Source organism: Salmo trutta, chromosome 13 (genome assembly GCF_901001165.1).
Source record: "Salmo trutta chromosome 13, fSalTru1.1, whole genome shotgun sequence".
In the NCBI taxonomy this organism is placed as follows: domain Eukaryota; kingdom Metazoa; phylum Chordata; class Actinopteri; order Salmoniformes; family Salmonidae; genus Salmo; species Salmo trutta.
Window position 1 is genome coordinate 50,361,251 of NC_042969.1, and position 19,179 is coordinate 50,380,429.

Consider the following 19,179-nt stretch of genomic DNA (forward strand, 5'->3'; position numbering starts at 1 on the left):
GTGCTGTATGCTAAGCTCTGTGTGTGCTGTATGCTAAGCTCTGTGTGTGCTGTATGCTAAGCTCTGTGCTTGTGTGTGTGCTGTATGCTAAGCTCTGTGCTTGTGTGTGCTGTATGCTAAGCTCTGTGTGTGCTGTATGCTAAGCTCTGTGTGCTGTATGCTAAGCTCTGTGTGTGCTGTATGCTAAGCTCTGTGTGTGCTGTACGCTAAGCTCTGTGTGTGCTGTATGCTAAGCTCTGTGCTTGTGTGTGTGCTGTATGCTAAGTTCTGTGTGTGCTGTATGCTAAGCTCTGTGTGTGCTGTATGCTAAGCTCTGTGTGCTGTATGCTAAGCTCTGTGTGCTGTATGCTAAGCTCTGTGTGTGCTGTATGCTAAGCTCTGTGTGTGCTGTACGCTAAGCTCTGTGTGTGCTGTATGCTAAGCTCTGTGCTTGTGTGTGTGCTGTATGCTAAGTTCTGTGTGTGCTGTATGCTAAGCTCTGTGTGTGCTGTACGCTAAGCTCTGTGTGTGCTGTATGCTAAGCTCTGTGCTTGTGTGTGTGCTGTATGCTAAGCTCTGTGTGTGCTGTATGCTAAGCTCTGTGTGTGCTGTACGCTAAGCTCTGTGTGTGCTGTATGCTAAGCTCTGTGCTTGTGTGTGTGCTGTATGCTAAGCTCTGTGTGTGCTGTACGCTAAGCTCTGTGTGTGCTGTATGCTAAGCTCTGTGCTTGTGTGTGTGCTGTATGCTAAGCTCTGTGTGTGCTGTATGCTAAGCTCTGTGCTTGTGTGTGTGCTGTATGCTAAGCTGTGTGTGTTTGTTCCCAGTACGCTGACTCCTGTCACTCTGAGGGAATGTACTGTCTCCAGGGCCAGACAAGGTGATGGATGGGAGGGTTTGTCACAGTAGTCGGGTCCAGAGCAAGTGCGGTCCGCTTGTTTGGGCATTCATGTCTTAAAGTGTGATATGTTTCTGGGGGGAGTTTCTTTTGGCAAATATGAACTGTGTGAGAATGTTAGCACGCTTCTGTGTGAGGGTTTGTGCCTTCACACGGCGCCTTGCATGTGTGCTCGCGCCGAGGGTGTCTGACGTCCCCATTTTTTTCTTTTGTCGCAGTCACACCTATGGTAGCATGTGATGACCTGTGGGCCACACCCGCTGGATCAGATCAATGCTCTGTTCATTTGGACGAGTGATGTAGGCAGAGATGGGGGGGGGGAGCTGGACCCCTGTCTCTCTCGCGCTCGCGCTCGCTCTCACGTCCTGGAGTGAAGGACACATTGAGAAAAGGTAGTATGAACACATTTACCCTACGGAGGCGGCATGATTTAATGGACGATGTGAAATGTGAGCGGCGTCTGTTTTTAGCTGTCCTTTTTTACACCTGTTTGAGACGCTTGTATTCGAGTCCCATCAGGACTACTTCAAGAGAGGAGGAGGAAACTCCTGTTTCTGTAGTCTCCCTCTTCTATGTAGATCACTCTGGATCAGCCTACGAAAGGAATGTTTCTCAACACTTTGGAACTGTGGCTAAGAGTCTGGCCTATCTGTATGCGTCTCCCTTTGTCGGACTGTAACCTGTGTCTTTTGGGTTGGTCCTGCCTGTGTGTAAGCAGTCATTGCACTATAGGAACCTGTCTGACTGTGTCCTGTAGGAACCTGTATGTTGTTATCCTGTCTGTGGGCTATATTTTTAATTATTTAACCCGGCAAGTCAGTTAAGAACAAATTCTTATTTGCAATGACGGCCTACCCCGGCCAAACCCGGACGACGCTGGGCCAATTGTGCGCCGCCCTATGGGACTCCCAATCACGGCCGGATGTGATACAGACTGGATTCGAACCAGGTACTGCAGTGACGCCTCTTGCACTGAGATGCAGTGTCTTAGACCGCTGTGCCACTCTGGAGCCCATGGAAGCCTGTCTGTCTGTTAGCTGTCAGTGGGCTGTAGGAATCTGTCTAAGTCTGGTGTAGGACGCAATGTTCACAGGCCTGTTCCAGGGGCCTCTAGCATGCCATTATCGGAGCTCACTGGAAACTTCCAGATTTTCTCTGTTTTACCATAGTGTGTGTGTTTGGGGGGGTTTAATGTAACAAGGGTCAGGTGTAACAGGTAGGCCCACATTATATTCACAGTACATGATCCTTGGTTGGCTGAGTGCCAGTGGCAAAAAAAAAAAAAAAGTGGCATCATTCAAGATAGCCTAATGTTTGTGATGGGTAACCCTCAGCCTATTTATTTATAGCTGCTATGCTGCATCAGATGGCCCACTTCAGGTGATAATGCTTATTGCTGAATAGCACACCTGATAATATGGACCAATATGTTATGTGGCTCATTTCTGAAGGGGGGAATTTATATTTTTAGATCTCAGCATCATTTTATTTTCATTCATTTTGGAGTAGAATGGCCTTTTTATCACCAGAACGTTCTCACAGTCATGCTCCTCCCCAATATTCTAGGATCTAAATGGGACTCTAACTGTGTGTAGACATGTGGCTTGATGAGGTGCATGGCACACACAGACTGGCTGATAGCTATTGAGAGTAATTTACTGCTGAAATAAACATGGGCACAGGAGGAAATGTATAGGTTCCCTACATGCTGGATATGTATTGCCATAAGGCAATATTTTCTTTCCATTTAGTTTCGTGCCTCAGTTGTTCTGTTGGTCCAGATATATACTTTCTTTAGTCAAAATGTTTGGTTTTATTTAGCTTAGCTCTTTCACTTCTTTTTATTGTTCCTAGCTGTTTTTCTCAGGCTAAGTGGCTCCCTTGGAGAACTCAACACTAGAGGAGTGGCCCTCCTGGGACGTTGGCCAGCCACACTGCTGGTTACCACACCATTTACCATAGCCAGTAAAACATAGTTGGAAAATTCTAGGAACATTTGAGATAGCATATGAGAACATTTCACTGATGTTAGGCAAGTGACGTTGTTAGAATGGGTGTAGTAACTGGTTTTTGGTCTCTAGAGAAGACTTCCATTGGCCTCTCACCACTCTCTTTTTTTTTTGTCTTTCACCCAGTTCCTTTTGAAAACCTTCTTTCCTCCTTCCCTCTTCTCTCATTCATAGCATTTCGTCTCCAGAGTGCAGTGGGAGCAAAGGTTTTAATTTGTTTATTTGTTTCTATCCCGACCTTTTTTCCTTCGAGTAGATTTTATCACGTTTGCTTGTTTTCTTCCCCCTCCTACAGCTGGCGTTATGAATGAACCCGCTCAAGGTCGTTTGGTCAGTGTTCCTGTCAAGTCTTACGGAGAGCTTGCACGTATTTTCCTTATCTCCGAGAAAAATCCAGAAGTTGTTGACTCTTCAACCCAACACCCCCCCCTCCGCTCCCTCTGTTCTCGAATCCCCATGGAGACAGGGAGAGCCTTAAGTCCCCTGCCGCGGAGCAGACACCCGCAGCGTAATCCTTATTTTCCACCACATGACAATCACAATAATGACCTTAGCCAGGGCTCATTGATGGAGAGAACAAGACAATGGCAGGCAGTTGGAGGGTGTGCGTGTGCGTGAGGTGGTTTTTGACAGCCCTTTGGCGTCTCCTATATCTGAGCCCCCGGATTAGAGCGCTTATAGGTGGAGACCCCAGATGTTTGTGTTAGAGGTGTGCTCTAACTAAGGTGACGTCACATCAGTGATGGAATATCTGTGTGGTCTTCCATTACTGGCTGCAGAGGATGCCGTTATATCTGTGTTTGTTTGGTTAGTCGAGTACAGGATAGTAAAAACCTCCTAGGCCATCCAACGACAACATTTATTTTCCATTCCAGAAGACTTTTGATGTCATAGGGCTTGTAGGCTCTGCTTAATTGGTCGGTAATTCGAGGCGAGAACCCTGGTAAGTGAGGTAGCGGGGAGCAGCGGTGCCAGTCATGAGGCACAGACTGGGGTTTGAGGAGGGGGGTTGGTATTTGCATGCTGCCTCTAAGCAAACAAATTCAACCGGCTGGGGTTCTAAACCACACGGATCAAGGCAGCTGTAAAATAATATTTTAAACGCCGTTTCCCCTCCCCTCCCCCTTCTGCCCTCTGAGACTGGCCTTGAGGACAGGCCAGACTGAGCCTTGAGGACAGGCCAGACTGAGCCTTGAGGACAGGCCAGACTGAGCCTTGAGGACAGGCCAGACTGAGCCTTCTTGGCTGGGTGGTGGTGGTGCTGTCTGCGCTTCACTGGTTTAACGCCCCCCCCTTCCTCTTCTGCTCCATAGCACCCCTTGGCAGAGGAGTGTGGTTTTTGCACAGGCAATGTAGAACTGTTTCACGGGAGCTGGTGGCCTCCAACTGCCATGGTCATGAGGGGAGGGGATAGAGGTGATCTTTTGATTTGGGTCTGGTAATTGTACAATTCACACATGAGGTGTTCATATAGCCTGGTCCCAGATCGGTTTGTGTTTTTGCCTACTCCATTATAATTCGCAAGCCAAACATGGCGTGACAATTTCATAAGGAGTTGGCAAGAGAGCAGAAACAGTCTGGCACCCAGGCTAGTGTTAGTCCCTGACATGTCCGCTGCCTACTAGTCCATAACAGTGAGAACCTCCCTTAACACCTTCACCCAACCCCACACCAGAGATGACCCTTAACCCCCAGTGAGCAACATTCCTCTGAGAGTGTTGTGGGTAGGGGCTGGGAAGTGGACAGATCTAAGTAAATTTCAGCCCTGGACCGGCAGGCAGGCAGGCAGGCAGGCAGGCAGGCGGGCGGAGAAGGCAGGAAGCAGGGCAGAGGCAGAGCTCTAATGGCCGTGCTCCCCTCTGTCTGGAGGCCCATTTAAAATGGATGAGCAAGCGTAACCCTCCAACCTCTGGACTGCTGTCTGCCCCAGGGCCTGTCAGCTTCCTCCCGTATCTGCTCACACTGGAGGGAGGTCAGACCGCAAAATAAACGTGCATGCGCACACAAACACATATACTGGACAGCGAGTTAGGCTGCAGGAGAAACACACATGGGGTCTCCTCATTCTGGGTTTCAAGCGTAGCTGTTGCAGGTCTAGTTTGTTTTACAGAACTGAAAAGAGGATGCCATTTTAGCGAGGGGTTATTAAAGCAGGTAAATAGGCTGTTTATCAGTTTGCCTTTTTAGTTCCTCCTGCATGAATCACACTGGGGAGAGGGGAAAAGAGAGAGCTAGAGGGGGGGGGGGGTGCATCTGCAGCCATCTGCCTTTGCACCAAGAGTTGGTTACTGTGGCAACAAGTAAAAAAGTAATTATGTCTAATTGACACTATTGCAGGTTCAGGTGTTTTCAATTGTGTCATTTGCTTTTCTCACCGCAGAGTGACTCATCGTCTTCTTTGGCCGCTCTCCGTAAATACTTTCTTTCTTTTTCCCCCTCATTCCTCGCTTTCTGTGCATGGTGTGTATCTTTTGGCAGCGCAGAGTGATTCAGGGCGTGGGTCCCTCTCTTCTCTGTCGGTGAGGTCCCCGCCCCACTGCCTCTGCTGTGTTATTCATCAGGAGAGGGTGCGAGAAAGGAGAGCGAGAACAGTTACACATGTCCCTGGGTCAGGGGTTTTCCTCCACGTTGAGGCTTTTGAAGTGCATGAGCCCTAAGTAGCCCTGTGTGCCATTAGCCAAGCACAAATGCTAAGTGTTTACCTGAAGCCCGTGTTAACCCTCGTCCTCCCATGCTCCCTTTCTCTCCTCCTCACTTTGTCTTCCTCTTCCTCATTTTGTCTTCCTCTGTGTTTTGTCGGCTTTCCTTTATGCATCCCTTGCTCTCTTTTCCTCTCATCTCTTGCCCTCTGTCCTCCTCTGTGTGTCCGGTAAATCATGTATTGGGCCTGCCCTGGCTGTGTATCAGAAAGCTTTTAAAAGCTCGGTGTTGTGGACCAGTTTTATTACTCCATCAGCAGGCTCTATTAGTCCTGTATGGAGTGGAGATTGGAGTGGAAGTGGTGCATCTATTGCTTCCCGTTCCATTGACAGCAAAAGGTAACACAGGGTGGCAGTTGTCCAGGCAACCATGTTGACGCCCGTAGCTCTTACATACAAAAAAAAACATTTGAAATGGAAACACACACACACACACACACACAACCCCCTATATGTTTGCTAACACCCTGCAGTGTTGTTACATGCTACATGTTTAGTTATTCTGCTGTACTCTTTCCCTCCCATTTATCTCTCCCTGTCCCCCCTCTCTCTCTCCTCTCCCCCCCCATCTTTCGTTCCATATTTTAATTGGTCTCCGGCAGGGGTGAAGGTAGATTTAACTTCTTCCTGGTACGGGACCTCCTGTGTGTGCACGCACGTGCAATATTATTTTTGATGGGAGGCAGAACGGTGCATCACACCACACAATTTCAACTAATATAAGGTGCGTTTGTCTCTTTATTGAAATATTATAGCTTACATGTCAATTATTTGCAACCCGGAGAAATAACAAACATATACAACTTACAGTGGCATAATTCATATCTTCAACAAAATTAAATATTTTATGCTGCTCTCACATGTGTTTCTTTTGTTGTTGAATTTTAGATTTTCTTGTAAAAATCCCTCAGGATGCTCCCATTTTCAGCTCTCACGGCCTCTCATTACCACGAGCTGACATGCTGAAAGAGAAAACGCAAAATAAGTATGTTTTTTTAGGTGAAAATGATCTATAATGCACCATAGGTTTAGGCTAGGCCTACTCCACCCCGCAATCGGTTTTTACATTTTTTAAAACAGTTGACAAAAAAAAATGCAACCTACGTTTTACCTCATGTGAAAGAAAGTCTTCAAGCTGTTTTGAAGTAGTTCTTAACCATATCTCCAATTGGAAGGTTTTGACACCGATACATGTCTCTGACCTGAAATAGTAAACAACAAACAACATGAATATAAATATTGATGTGATTACATGAATAATAATTGAATAATAAACTACAGCTAACAAATTAAATGGCAACAAGAACGTACACATTCCGAATAAGTCATGTTTCGTCTAGCAAGAAGATCTTGGAGCTCCCCGTGTTTGATGGTGTTCCATTTCACAAGTGTCACGATTTGTTGGAAGAGCTCGCTGGCTAGTTGAAAAGCAAGGCTCAGTGTCCAAACCTACCATGGCAAGATCATTGAGGGTCTGGCGAGTTTGACAAAGATAACACATTTCCTCTTTTCAGTTACTGCCTTTTAGGATACGCAACTGTGTAAAGAACAATTATACACAGATGATGCACCAGAAGGGACACATTAAGAGTTACCATATGTACAGTTAGTTGATAAATCCCTGAACACTTCTAAACGATGGGCTACCAACCCTACCTTGTTTATAGCCTCCTTCATTGAAATGTCATGAATGAGGTAATATGTAATTCCCAACGTCTAAAATTCTGTTCATTCACCTTGCGTTGGTTGCTGTTTAGGATATTTAGCATTCCTGTCCTCTGTGTGCAATGATGCTCAAAGGCGAGGGTAGATTACATTTCTTCCCAGTATGGCACCGTCCTGTACACCTTTTTATTTTAATTTACATTTTATTTAACTAGGCAAGTCAGTTAAGAATAAATTCTTATTTACAATGACTGCCTACCAAAAAGCAAACGCAACCTAGGGTGGCAGAACATACAGAGCCACTTTGCCGCCCTAGGCGAGACAAAACAATTGCCTCCGGAATAAACTAGAATGGTAGATTGATGAAAAACAGCTTGCTATCAAGAGAAAATGTTTCAAAAGATAGGTGGATAATGAAAATAAGTTTCGCGGAAGAATGGACAGAAGTCATTCATATTTCTCCAATTTCAAACCAACAGTTGCTGTATACATCCTTATGAATCTAAGCATGGCACTTTTCAAATGTTACCTTTCCTCCCAAACAGAGGCTCGATCGACCCAGATACATTTTCAGCTTCAACTGCTGGCTACGCATCCAGAAGTGCTTCCCTAAAAGCTGTCTTGGTTTAAACATTTTCACTTTCTGAAAAGAGAGAATCTCAATTAATAGGGACAGAATAGCAAAGTAAATGTTTTGTCTAGTATTGAAGGCCGCAGCTCAGCTTCAGAATTATTATAGAGAAGAATCAATATATCTCCATGTTGACCAGTCACGTCATTTGTGGTCATTTTAAAGCTTGTTTCTAGCATAAGGCATCAGAGTTAAGCATTGTTATAGAATGCTTTATATTATCTGGATACTTTTATTTATTTCAAAAATATAAAGCAAACGATAGGTATTATGTCTGTGGTACATTTGGTCTGTGGTCTTCAGAAAAAAACACAGGCTACTACTTTTTCTACTGTAGACTACATCATTTATCTTAAAATGATTTTTGATGGAGTGTTGGTGGAGCGCTGCGTCTCTCCGACAGCACCCTGGAGAGGCGTGCTGGGAATCGACAATCTAAATATTTTGCTCCCCTGCCTTTGGCAAAGTGGGCACTGCTTATCATGGGGCGACATCAGCGCTCACCTAAATAGCCCTCATGCCACTGGGTGACAGAAGTTATGATTGTTCTCGGGCTAAATAATGTGAGGTGCTATGTGTCGTTGGAGATGTGTCTTAGTCTGTTTAGCTCGGAAAATGGCGCCCTAGACGGCGGTATAATGGGTGGGCCAGCCGTGGGGCCTAAACAGTTATATTTAGAATCCCTATGAATTCAATAGCATCTCTGTTGGCCTAGTCAAAGATTTTGCAATTTTACTTTTAAAATTGATTACCTTTTATTGTGGCATAAACTCAACCAATTTTGATGTTTTCATCTGATTGTCAAAGTCAGTTCAAATGGCTCCTTTACCAGGCTAGCAGCGCACATTCATCCACTTCCAACATATTTCAAGCCTCCAAACAGTGGTGAATGCAAAGAGACATCTGTTACACAAAACACCAAAAAGTGTAATGATATTTGCAGATTGTCATAAGGCCAGAATAAATGCCTCCACTGCTGTCCACGCACATCTCTTTGTCAGCCACTCATCTATGCCTTTTCAAAATATCAGTGTTCTCGTCGAACCGCATCGCATTTTGGAGCATAGGCTAGACCACACGTTTTCAAGTCCAGTCTCACATTTTTCATGCCTCTGACATACGGTAATGATAAATAATGTTGTAATAGCCTCCAGTTTTCTTGACATTTTAATTTTAATTATTGTGATAGGCTCATGTTTTACCGGTACGGCATACTATCTCTTTTGCTGGGATGCCGTACCGCCTTACTTTCACCCCTGGTCTCAGGATTCAGTAGTGTATGAATGTTTCTCTTGATAAAACACTATCTAAAACGCTCTCATTTTAAGTAGAGGGCATGATAGTTAATGTGTGAGCAAGTGTGAATCTCGGGTATCTTTGCTGGAGCATATGGTGTGCCATGAGTGTATGTGTGAATCTGCGTTTACGCGTGTAAAGGCCATCTGTCCCCTAGCTATGGGTATTGGGTACAGAGCTTTCTCATTGGTGTTACTCTTTAAAGCCTCCCCCAGGACTTCACAACACCTGTTTGGTTCCCACGAAAGGTTGCAGGTCCAGGCAGATTACTACTGAGTAAGACTCCTAACCTAGATAGCAGCTGTGCGTGTACTGTGGGGAATATGAATGGACACTCTGTGAAAACTGTCTAGCGATACAAGTCACTCTGGCAGGAAGCTAATCATAATATTTCAGCAGCTTTCTTTCTTAGAACCAGCTGGGAAATGCCCCTGACAGCTCCCATTAGCCCCGACTCTGGTTCAGTTCGACATCTCTGCTGCTAATAGTTTGGGTTAGCATTTAGATGTGGATCAGCAGGTCTGATGTCAGCGTTTTTAACAGTGGTTCTGATGTAAGCAGAGCCTCAGTGATTGGGGGAGGGGCGGGGGGGGGGGGGGTATAAAGGTACAACACCTGTGTTGTCAGACCAATTACACAAGCAATTAGCCTGCAAAGCTCTGACAATCATGCGGGTGACTGGCATCTGGATGGGGAGATATAGCTACCCCAAAGGAGGAGGGAGATGCTGGGATATTTACAGTTCTCTATCTGTGTCTCTCTCTCTCTGTCTCTCTCTCTGTCTGTGTATCTCTCACTCTGTCTGTATCTCTCACTCTATCTGTGTCTCTCTCTCTCTCTCTCTGTCTGTGTATCTCTCACTCTGTCTGTGTATCTCTCACTCTGTCTGTATCTCTCACTCTGTCTGTGTCTCTCGCTCTGTCTGTCTGTCTCTCTCTGTCTCCCTCTTTCTCTGTCTGTGTCTCTCTCTCTGTCTGTGTCTCTCTCTCTGTCTGTGTCTCTCTCTCTGTCTGTCTCTCTCTCTCTCTCTGTGTGTCTCTCTCTCTCTCTCTGTGTGTCTCTCTCTCTCTCTCTCTGTGTCTTTTCTACACGTTTATTTTATGTGGCTAGGTGAGTGAAAGATGCATGCCTGTGTTTATTATTAGTCGTCTGTCTGTGTAGTGCATGGTTTGTTTGCACTCTGTATTGAGTTTGGCTGGGACGGTGGCTGTATAAGGTGTCTCTTCACACCGCGTTTTGCTGACAACCCCTTGACTCCAGAGTGAGATCAGATGTGCTAATACCAGCTCAGCCTCCCTGCTGTCTGACAGGGACTGGGTTTGTAGGGTTAGGCAGGAAGACACGCAGCGATGGCATACAAATAACTCTTTGTCCCGGAGAACAGACAGTCATGTCTCTCTGACCTGCTGATGTCTTGCAGCTGTTGATGTTGTTGTAGCTCAAACCTCTCTTACCATGTCGGCACGGGCAATTTTGAGTGACAAGGAACGCTGTGTTTTAAATGCACACTGACCCAGAGGATGGTGGGTAGCATTTCTTTCAGCGGGCACGGTATGCAGTGGGATAATGTCAGCTGAAGGTTGTCGGGCTGTTGGTGTAGGGAGTCGCATCGTGGCTAAGCCAACGCTTTCGCCCTGGCACTGCTCGACTCAGACGTGGTGTGTGGCCGGAGAGGGAAGGACTCGTCACTGAAGAACGTGTCGTGTGGGTGGGATTAATAGCTGTCACCGTGCATGTTCCTGACGCGTTCATTTGACTTGTGTTGTCAAAGAGGCCTCATGATGCTTTGGAAGGGTTAAACTCGGTGACACCATCTTGATCTGCTCAGCCTCTCCCTCATTTCCCCCTCTTTCTCTAGTAGGCTCTTAACCCCCTCCCTCTCTGCTAAGGCTGGGCGATTTTTATATCGAATTAATTTGAATTTGCTTTTGCTCGATATTCCAGATGCCTGTATTGAAGAATCCATTTTTTGTTGTTTTATTTTTCGATTTTATATCCACTTGTTGTCTTTTTGGTCTCGTCTCATTCGCTCCTTTCTGTGCTGTGCACCTTCCCATTTGCCCCAGTTACAACTCGCTATTTGCATTTGAGGTTTGTTCCAACAGAATCGGTCATACGGACACCGAAACACATGGAGACATAATTTTTCTGTAATAGAGGAAGTTAAACAGGGTATGGTTAGAAAGGTTGTTTCAACTCCTCAAATTTCAAGCAGAGCAGATACTACTGAAACAGATGTAGCAATCAACATTGCCTCTGGAAAATGAATGCTCAGTCTGTCGCGCGTACATTACAGTACCACGTTTCGCTAGCAGCATTTTGGTCAAATAAAGATTGTTATACTAGCTGTTTAGTCTGTTTAAGAAATGTGCAATAAGCATAAAATAATTATGTTATTGGCAACTCGTTCTCATTCAGAGAAATAAGGTAGGCCACTTGATTTCAACATGTGAACAAAGTGGACAGGCTAGCATGCTGTTCAAACAGTTGGAGACGGACAGAAGGGTATGTTCATTACTAGTCAACGGTTTTGCCTTGTTAGTTGAATTCAGAGCTTGTGAAATTATACCTAGATCCAAGTTGGTTAAAACTGAAATGTAAATATTAGCTGGCCACTAGCTAGCACGTGGGCTTGTGCTTGAGAGATTGTGTTAATTTTCTATAATGCCTGCTACATTATTAGTGAATGTGCATTATGCATGTTTCGGGTTACATTTGTAACAAAAATGTCATTTTTAAAGACATACTTGAAAGCCAGATCAGTGATTATTGGAAAAAAAGCAGGTAGAAGTATTTTGATAAAATAAATTATTAGTGGGTCTCAAGGTTGTGGAAAGCATATATTCAGCCTAGGTATAACTACACGAGCTCTGAATTCAATAGGTTATTGCTGACTGTTTTAAATGCAGTGGATTTGACCTTTAATTATACAACAAAGCTTATTTAGAGAGAACATAACAAAAATCGATATCTCTCGTGAATCGTTTGCAAAAATGGCGATATGAGTTTGAAGCCATATCGCCCATCCCTACTCTCTGCTTCTCTCTGTGTTAACCAAATAATGGTTTCTCCACCTTTTCAATCTACGACACCTTCCTTTTCCTCTATTCCTCCCACTCTCCCTCCTGCTGTGCAACAGTCATTCTCTCCCCCTCATCCTCCTCTCTACTTTTCTCTACATATTTAACCAAACTATCTTTTTCTCTCTAGGGCTCTTTCCTTTTTATCTCCTGCTCTTAAACAAAGCAATATTCTCCTCCATGTTCTCTTCCCCCCCCCCCTTTCTGCTTTCCCCCTCTCCTTCCATCTCTGGCTACATAAGAACACAGTGGCCTGCCCTAACACCAACTCTATCTCTCATGCCCCAGGCAGGGAAGAAAAGGAAATTACCTCAGTGTGGTGTCTTGTGTGACATGGCATGGCAGGGTAAAACCCAATGAAATAGCTGCTGGACTTTGGCCTGGCAAAGGTCACACAGTACTCTGCTAGTAAACAAGCTGCTAGCTGGGAGAAAAGCCACTGCGGAGCGCTCCACAGAGAACCCTGCCAGGATTTGATGTACTACAGGCCTGTTTTATTAATCTTGCGCATATCATCCCGTTAGCGGGATCATTTTCCAGCGAAAACTCCTAGCGACATTAGCATAACGAAATTCAATATTTTTTTTTTTTCAAATATAGGGCTGTCTCATATCGTTTTATAGATACACCTCTCTTGAATCGACCCTCGTTGTCCGATTTCAAAAAGGTTTTACAGGAAAAGCACAATATTAGATTATGTTAGAGGAGTACATGGTAAAAGTCGCATCATATGAATTTTCCGAGCAAGCACACCCATCACATATAACCAAAAAGCAGCTAAATGCAGCACTAACCTTTTACAAACTTCATCAGATGACACACCTAGGACATCATGTTACACACAGCATGCAATCTTTTGTTCAATAAAGGTCATATTTCTATATAAAAACAGCATTTTACATCGGCACCTGACGTTGACTAACTATTTTCCCATAAAATGCGTCCCGGGAAACAGTGCTACAATTTTATAAATTACTATTCGAAAACGATTTTTTTTTTTTATATTGTCAATCTAAGATTTATAGATGAATATCTCTTGAAAACACCCGTCATAACAGATTTTAAATTAACTTTACAGGGTAATCACACTTTGAGATCAAAGGGGATGCGATACCCAGAAAATGAGCTCGAAAGCCTAGCTCGGCGCCATCTTTGAACAATTGCAAATCACATCTGATATTGTATAATATCGCCAATAATCCCTCACCTTTAGTTGTCTTCATCAGAAAGCACTTCCCGATATCCCAGGTCTATGACAAATGTATTTTCGGTCGAAAAAGTCCATGCTTTATGTTCCATTAGCTTCCTGTTGTTAGCGCGTCCTAAGGCTGTAATCAAATGTTGATCCGTGCGCGGCACCTGGCTGACGATAAATGACTGTTTACTGTCAGTTAGGTTCGTTCAAACATGTCAAACGTTGTATAAAATAATCGTCAGGGCCTGTTTCAACAAGAGAGCCAATCAGATTCGAGTGTGACGATTTCATTGTGTTTCAAAAGGTTTCCAAAGGTGGGGGCAGACACGGCCGCCGACGTCACAATGCTGATGGCCCTACTACAGTGACCAATTGCCACATCGTCTCTTTCACTGAGTTTCGACCGCAGAAGCCTCAAAACACTTTGTAAAGACTGGGGACATCTAGTGGAAGCACTGGAAAGTGCTCAATTATCATTTTTTCACGTTGTGAATTATAGGTAAGGCTGTGAAGTCGAGTCCACAATTCAGATTCCCACTTCCTGGTTCAATCGGTCTCGGGGTTTTGACTGCCATACGAGTTCTGTAATACTCACAGACACCATTCAAACAGTTTTAGAAAATTTAGGGTGTTTTCTATCCATATAAAATAAGTATATGCATGTCCTAGCTTCTGAGTTTGATTAGTAGGCCGTTGAAAATGGGAACGATTTTTTTTCAAAATGCGCTGTGGCGCCCCCTATCCCAGGGTATGCGCAAGAGGTTTTAAGGAGTGTTAAAGCGTTAGAGCTTTTTTGGAGTATGTGTGTTATCCAGTGGTTTGACAGAGCATCCTAAGGGGATTTGGGCAGCAGATCTCTGGCTTGATGCTACGTGAGCAGAGCATCGTACTAATACATGCTGTGATAAAGGAAATGTCAAGATGCAAAGGGCCCTGGTAATCCAGAGTTTGTGTAATCCCACTGCTATCTGACCATCCTTCCTGGTTTACTGCCCCTGTGAGGTGTGCGTGTGTGTGTGTGTACTGCAATGACATCGGGCGTCAAGTGTGTGTGTGTGTGTGAGTGACTGTGCCTGTTAAGATAATATCATGACAATGGTGACCTCTGGAATTAGTGAATACATGACTTGTGCAGAGTTTTAGTGTTACATGTTTGTTTACTAGGAACAATTTGTGTGTGCTATATTTGGAAAAGTAGTCTGTGGTTTGTTTGTTTGCGTGTGTACACTGCATTAGTGATAGAATAGGGGTGTGTGTGTGTGTTTCCTGTTGGTAAATGGAAGAGGGATTCATTGCATTAGTGAAAGAGGTTAATGATCTGTTTTAATTTATTTGTGCTTGCGTCACTGTATTAATGTATTACAGTGCATACGTTTGTGTGTGTGGAGAGAATCCGTGACCATTGTGTCAATGCAGATTAAGAGGGCACACAGGGAGGGAGTACATTCTCTGCTCTGGTTATGCAGAGCGGTCATCACAGACACACACACACACTGAATTTTCATCTCTCCCTTCTTTCCACACCCCTCCCTTCTTCCCTCCATCTGTTTTCTGTGAGAGAACCTCGCCTAGGCAGGAAGTGGTGTCCGTGTGAGAGTTCTCTTCCCCTATGCCCTCACTAATGGAGGGCAGGTCTCCTGTGAAAGAGAGAGAGGGAGGAGGGGATATGATGAGGGCGAGAAGGATGAGAGAGATGTATGGAGGGGATGACTGAGTTCAAGTTAAAGATAGAGATTGAGGACGAGAGGGAGAGCGAGAGAAGGAAACGTGGGTAGAAGATGGATGGATGTGGAGCAGTTTGGCTGTTAGCAGTGCATTAGAGCAGGCTGTGGGAGAGAGAGAGATGGGCCCAGAGAAGGCATCATTCTCAGTAAGGGGGGTTTACCTCTGCTACAGCTCTCTATCATCATCACCATCACAGAGGTTATGATTATTTTATGAAATATGGTATTGTCAATGACAACCCCCGGTCCCCTGATATATGAAAACGGCGGCAGCTCTTTCTCAGAAACCATTCCGAGAGAGTTTTCTAGTGTGAAATATCGGAATAACTCAATGTGCACAGTGAAGTATTTTTTTTCCCTCTTAACAAATCAGGCACAGCTCATAAAGATGTATGCCTTGCATACATAGGCTTCGGCTAACATTGTCTTAGTTCTCATGGCGGTTGGTTCTCAGGGCTATGGGTTATTTGACAGGCCTGAGAAGACCCAATAGACACTGGCTCAAAGTCAGGCCTTGTTGACAGTCTCTGGCTAACGCCCTGTAATGAACCATTGGAATGCTTGGATCCTGTGGGCTTGGCCCTCTGGCTAGTTAAGGCCGCCTCTTCCCCAGCTGCCCTCTGACACGCGTGTTAGTAAACTTCACGCCCTGGTGGCCACCGCGGCACCGGTCCCTATCGTTCCTGTGCTTCTGCTTATGGAAGAAATGATGCGCCTCTCCAGGCCTAGCCCCAACCTCATCCCAGAGGGAAGGAGAACAGCTCGTATGACCCAGGTCTCTGACCTAGCGCCCCCCCCCCGGCCGACCCGCTCCCCCCTCCATGTATTTCTGGGTCGGAGGTAGATGAGGTAGATGGAATGTAGACCCTAACCTATCCCCTTCAGCCAGGAGCTAGCGGTGAGTATGTGGCAGGACATGCGCACTAGACACACAGAGAGGGCCTCAGGCTGCACTGGAACACTGTCTGTGGCTGGACAAATGGAATCTGGATAGTATATAGCTAGCGCTGTACATTATTTCCCTTTTACAGATAGTTTGGTATTCTATCTTGTCGTATGTACTCTTGCAGGGTAAGGTTAAGGCTAAAGACTCATGGCAATATTTTGATTTATTTCATAGTTGCTGTTTACCCAGGAACCGTTTTATGAATTGTTTATGGTAGAGTTATTTTGTCATTTAACATGCTAATCTGTCAGGGACTATTTTCCTTGGTCTCTATTATTAACGGTCTCACAACAGTTTAGATGGAATGCTGCTGGTTTCAGTTGTTTACTTCACCTTTCCTTGGCCTGTTACAAGAGCAGCCCGGAAAACAGGAAAAATTGCATTACAACTGTTTTGTTTGGCGTTCTTGCGTAGGTTGTTTCTGAAAATATTGCTGAAATACCCTGCTCTCAAGTATTGTTGCAGTAATAAACGTGTGTGTGTGTGTGTGTGTGTGTGTGTGCAAACATTTTGGCTATCAAGGAAGAGCTTGGAAACGTGCAGCTGGGACAAGTCAAGCAGATGTTAGCAGCACATATCCGGGTGCCTGCTGAACTGTATGGCTGGGCTTCAGACCTGAGGGGAAACTATAGGAGAGGTCCCTTCATTTACACCAGTGACTCACTCAATTCGGCATGAACCAACAGGCCAGGCTAACTTAGTCAGTACACCTGACCCAAATGAGTCTGTTGTTCCCACATGCTTCAAGATGTCCACCATTGTTCCTCTACCCAAGAAAGCAAAGACAACTGAACTAAATGACTATCGCCCCGTGGCACTCACTTCTGTCATCATGAAGTGCTTTGAGAGACTAGTCAAGGATCATAGCACCTCTACCTTACCTGACACCCTAGACCCACTTCAATTTGCGTACCGCCCCAATAAATACACAGACGATGCCATCGCACTGCCCTAACCCATCTGGACAAGAGGAATACCTATGTAAGAATGCTGTTCATTGACTATAGCTCAGCATTCAAAACCATAGTACCCTCCAAGCTTATCAATAAGCTTGAGGCCATGGGTCAGAACCCCGCCCTGTGCAACTGGGTCCTGGACTTCCTGACGAGCCGCCCCCAGGTGCTGAGGGTAGGAAACAACACCTCCACTTCGCTGATCCTCAACACTGGGGCCCCACAAGGATGCATACTCAGCCCCCTCCTGTACTCCTGTTCACCAATGACTGCATGGCCACGCAGGCCTCCAACTCAATAATCACGTTTGCAGACGACAACAGTAGTAGGCCTGATTTACCAACAATGACGAGACAGCCCACAGGGAGGAGGTGAGGGCCCTGGGAGTGTGGTGTCAGGAAAATAACCTCTCACCCAATGCCAACAAAACAAAGGCGCCGATGGTGGACTTCAGGAAACAGCAGAGGGAGCACCACCCTATCCACATCGACAGGACCACAGTGGAGAAGGTGGAAAACTTCAAGTTCCTCGGCGTGCACATCACTGACAAACTGAAATGGTCCACCCACACAGATAGTGTGGCGAAGATGACGCAACATCGCCTCTTCAACCTCAGGAGGCTGAAGGAATTCGGCTTGGTCCCTTAAACCCTCAAACTTTTACAGATGCACAATTGAGAGCTTCCTGTCAGGCTGTATCACCGCCTGGTACGGCACAACTGCAGGGCTCTCCAGAAGGTGGTGCGGTCTGCCCCACGCTTCACCGGGGGCAAACTACCTGCCCTCCATGACACAGGAAGGCCAAAAAATATCATCAAGGACAACAACCACCTGAGCCACTGCCTGATCACCCCGCTATCATCCAGAAGGCGAGGTCAGTACAGGTGCATCAAAGCTGGGACCGAGAGACTGAAAAACATCAATCTCAAGGCCATCAGACTGTTAAATAGCCATCACTAGCACATTAAAGGCTGCTGCCCTAATATACATAGACTTGAAACTCTAGTCACTTTAATAATGTTTACATATTTTGCATTACTCATCTCAGATGTATATGCTGTATCTGATTCTGCTGCTCATCCAAATAGTTATATATTCTTAATTCCTTTACTTTAGATTGTGTGCGTTGTTAGATATTACTTGTTAGATATTACTACACTGTTGGAGCAATTTCGCTACACCCACATTAACATCTGCTAAACACGTGTATGTGACAAATAAAATGGTGTGTGTGTTTACATGGTTAGCGCATGTGGGTCATTGCTAATCTGTGTGGTCACTGCAGATGTCGTGGTTATTTGTTAATGTAGCCTTTTCCATGGCACTCCAGCATGTTGCTACTGGTCATTCCCACGTAAAAGGATCAATGAGCACCAATGTGAAGTTTTATAGGAGCATGTCAAATGAAAGCTAAGAGTCCATCTTTAAGAAATATATATATTTTCCCATCCCAAAATGTATGAATAAGTAAAGGCTTTGATTTATGGTCAAACAGATGGAAAAGGGGTCTTAGAAAATATCTAGCAGAATAAAGCACAAACCTTTTTTTTTAATGCACGTGAACGAGCGTTCACACGCTGGTTGACGTAATGCGCTTCAGTTCGAAAGCGAGTCTGTTTGTCGTCACGTCTTCGCGAAGCAATGCTGGTAAAGTGAGCGGATAATTTGACAGAAAATAGAATGTTTGTTCATTGTTACGTCTGGAATCGTGACATGTGTAGTTGTTTATTTGGCGTTGATACGTTTAGCTGCCAGTGCCAATAATACATATTTGAAAACAATAACTTTATGCCTACCTTGGTTGATTTCGAGCACAGGCATATAGCCTAGACTGGCTATAGCTGGGAAACGCAAAGAACTCCGTTCAAGAGAGAATACTGTGTATGTAGAAGGAATGAGACTAGCTAAATTCTTTATAAACTAATAGGGTGTTTTAGCTACAACTCTCCTCACATTCTTGAGCCAATGTAACAGGCGGGTACGGTGGCTCCTGTAGGACATATAAGGTGAGACAAAAGGAACACGCAACAATAATTCACAAGGGCAACATAGCGAACATAACAAATACAACTGTTTATTATAGATTCGAGTGACAGGCTGCGTAGTG

At 45.0% G+C, this 19,179-nt stretch overlaps 1 protein-coding gene and 1 long non-coding RNA gene across 5 annotated transcripts in view; one reads left to right on the top strand and one right to left on the bottom strand.

The window, feature by feature from the left end:
• Positions 1-19,179, top strand: part of LOC115205951 (rho GTPase-activating protein 35) — a 107,569-nt gene that overhangs the window by 35,720 nt on the left and 52,670 nt on the right. The window lies entirely within an intron of this gene.
• LOC115205954 (uncharacterized) lies at positions 6,292-6,899 on the bottom strand. The gene is made up of 2 exons (XR_003880714.1): positions 6,695-6,899; positions 6,292-6,545 (listed from the first exon to the last, which is right to left on the bottom strand). It is a non-coding gene; the product is annotated as an uncharacterized LOC115205954 (long non-coding RNA).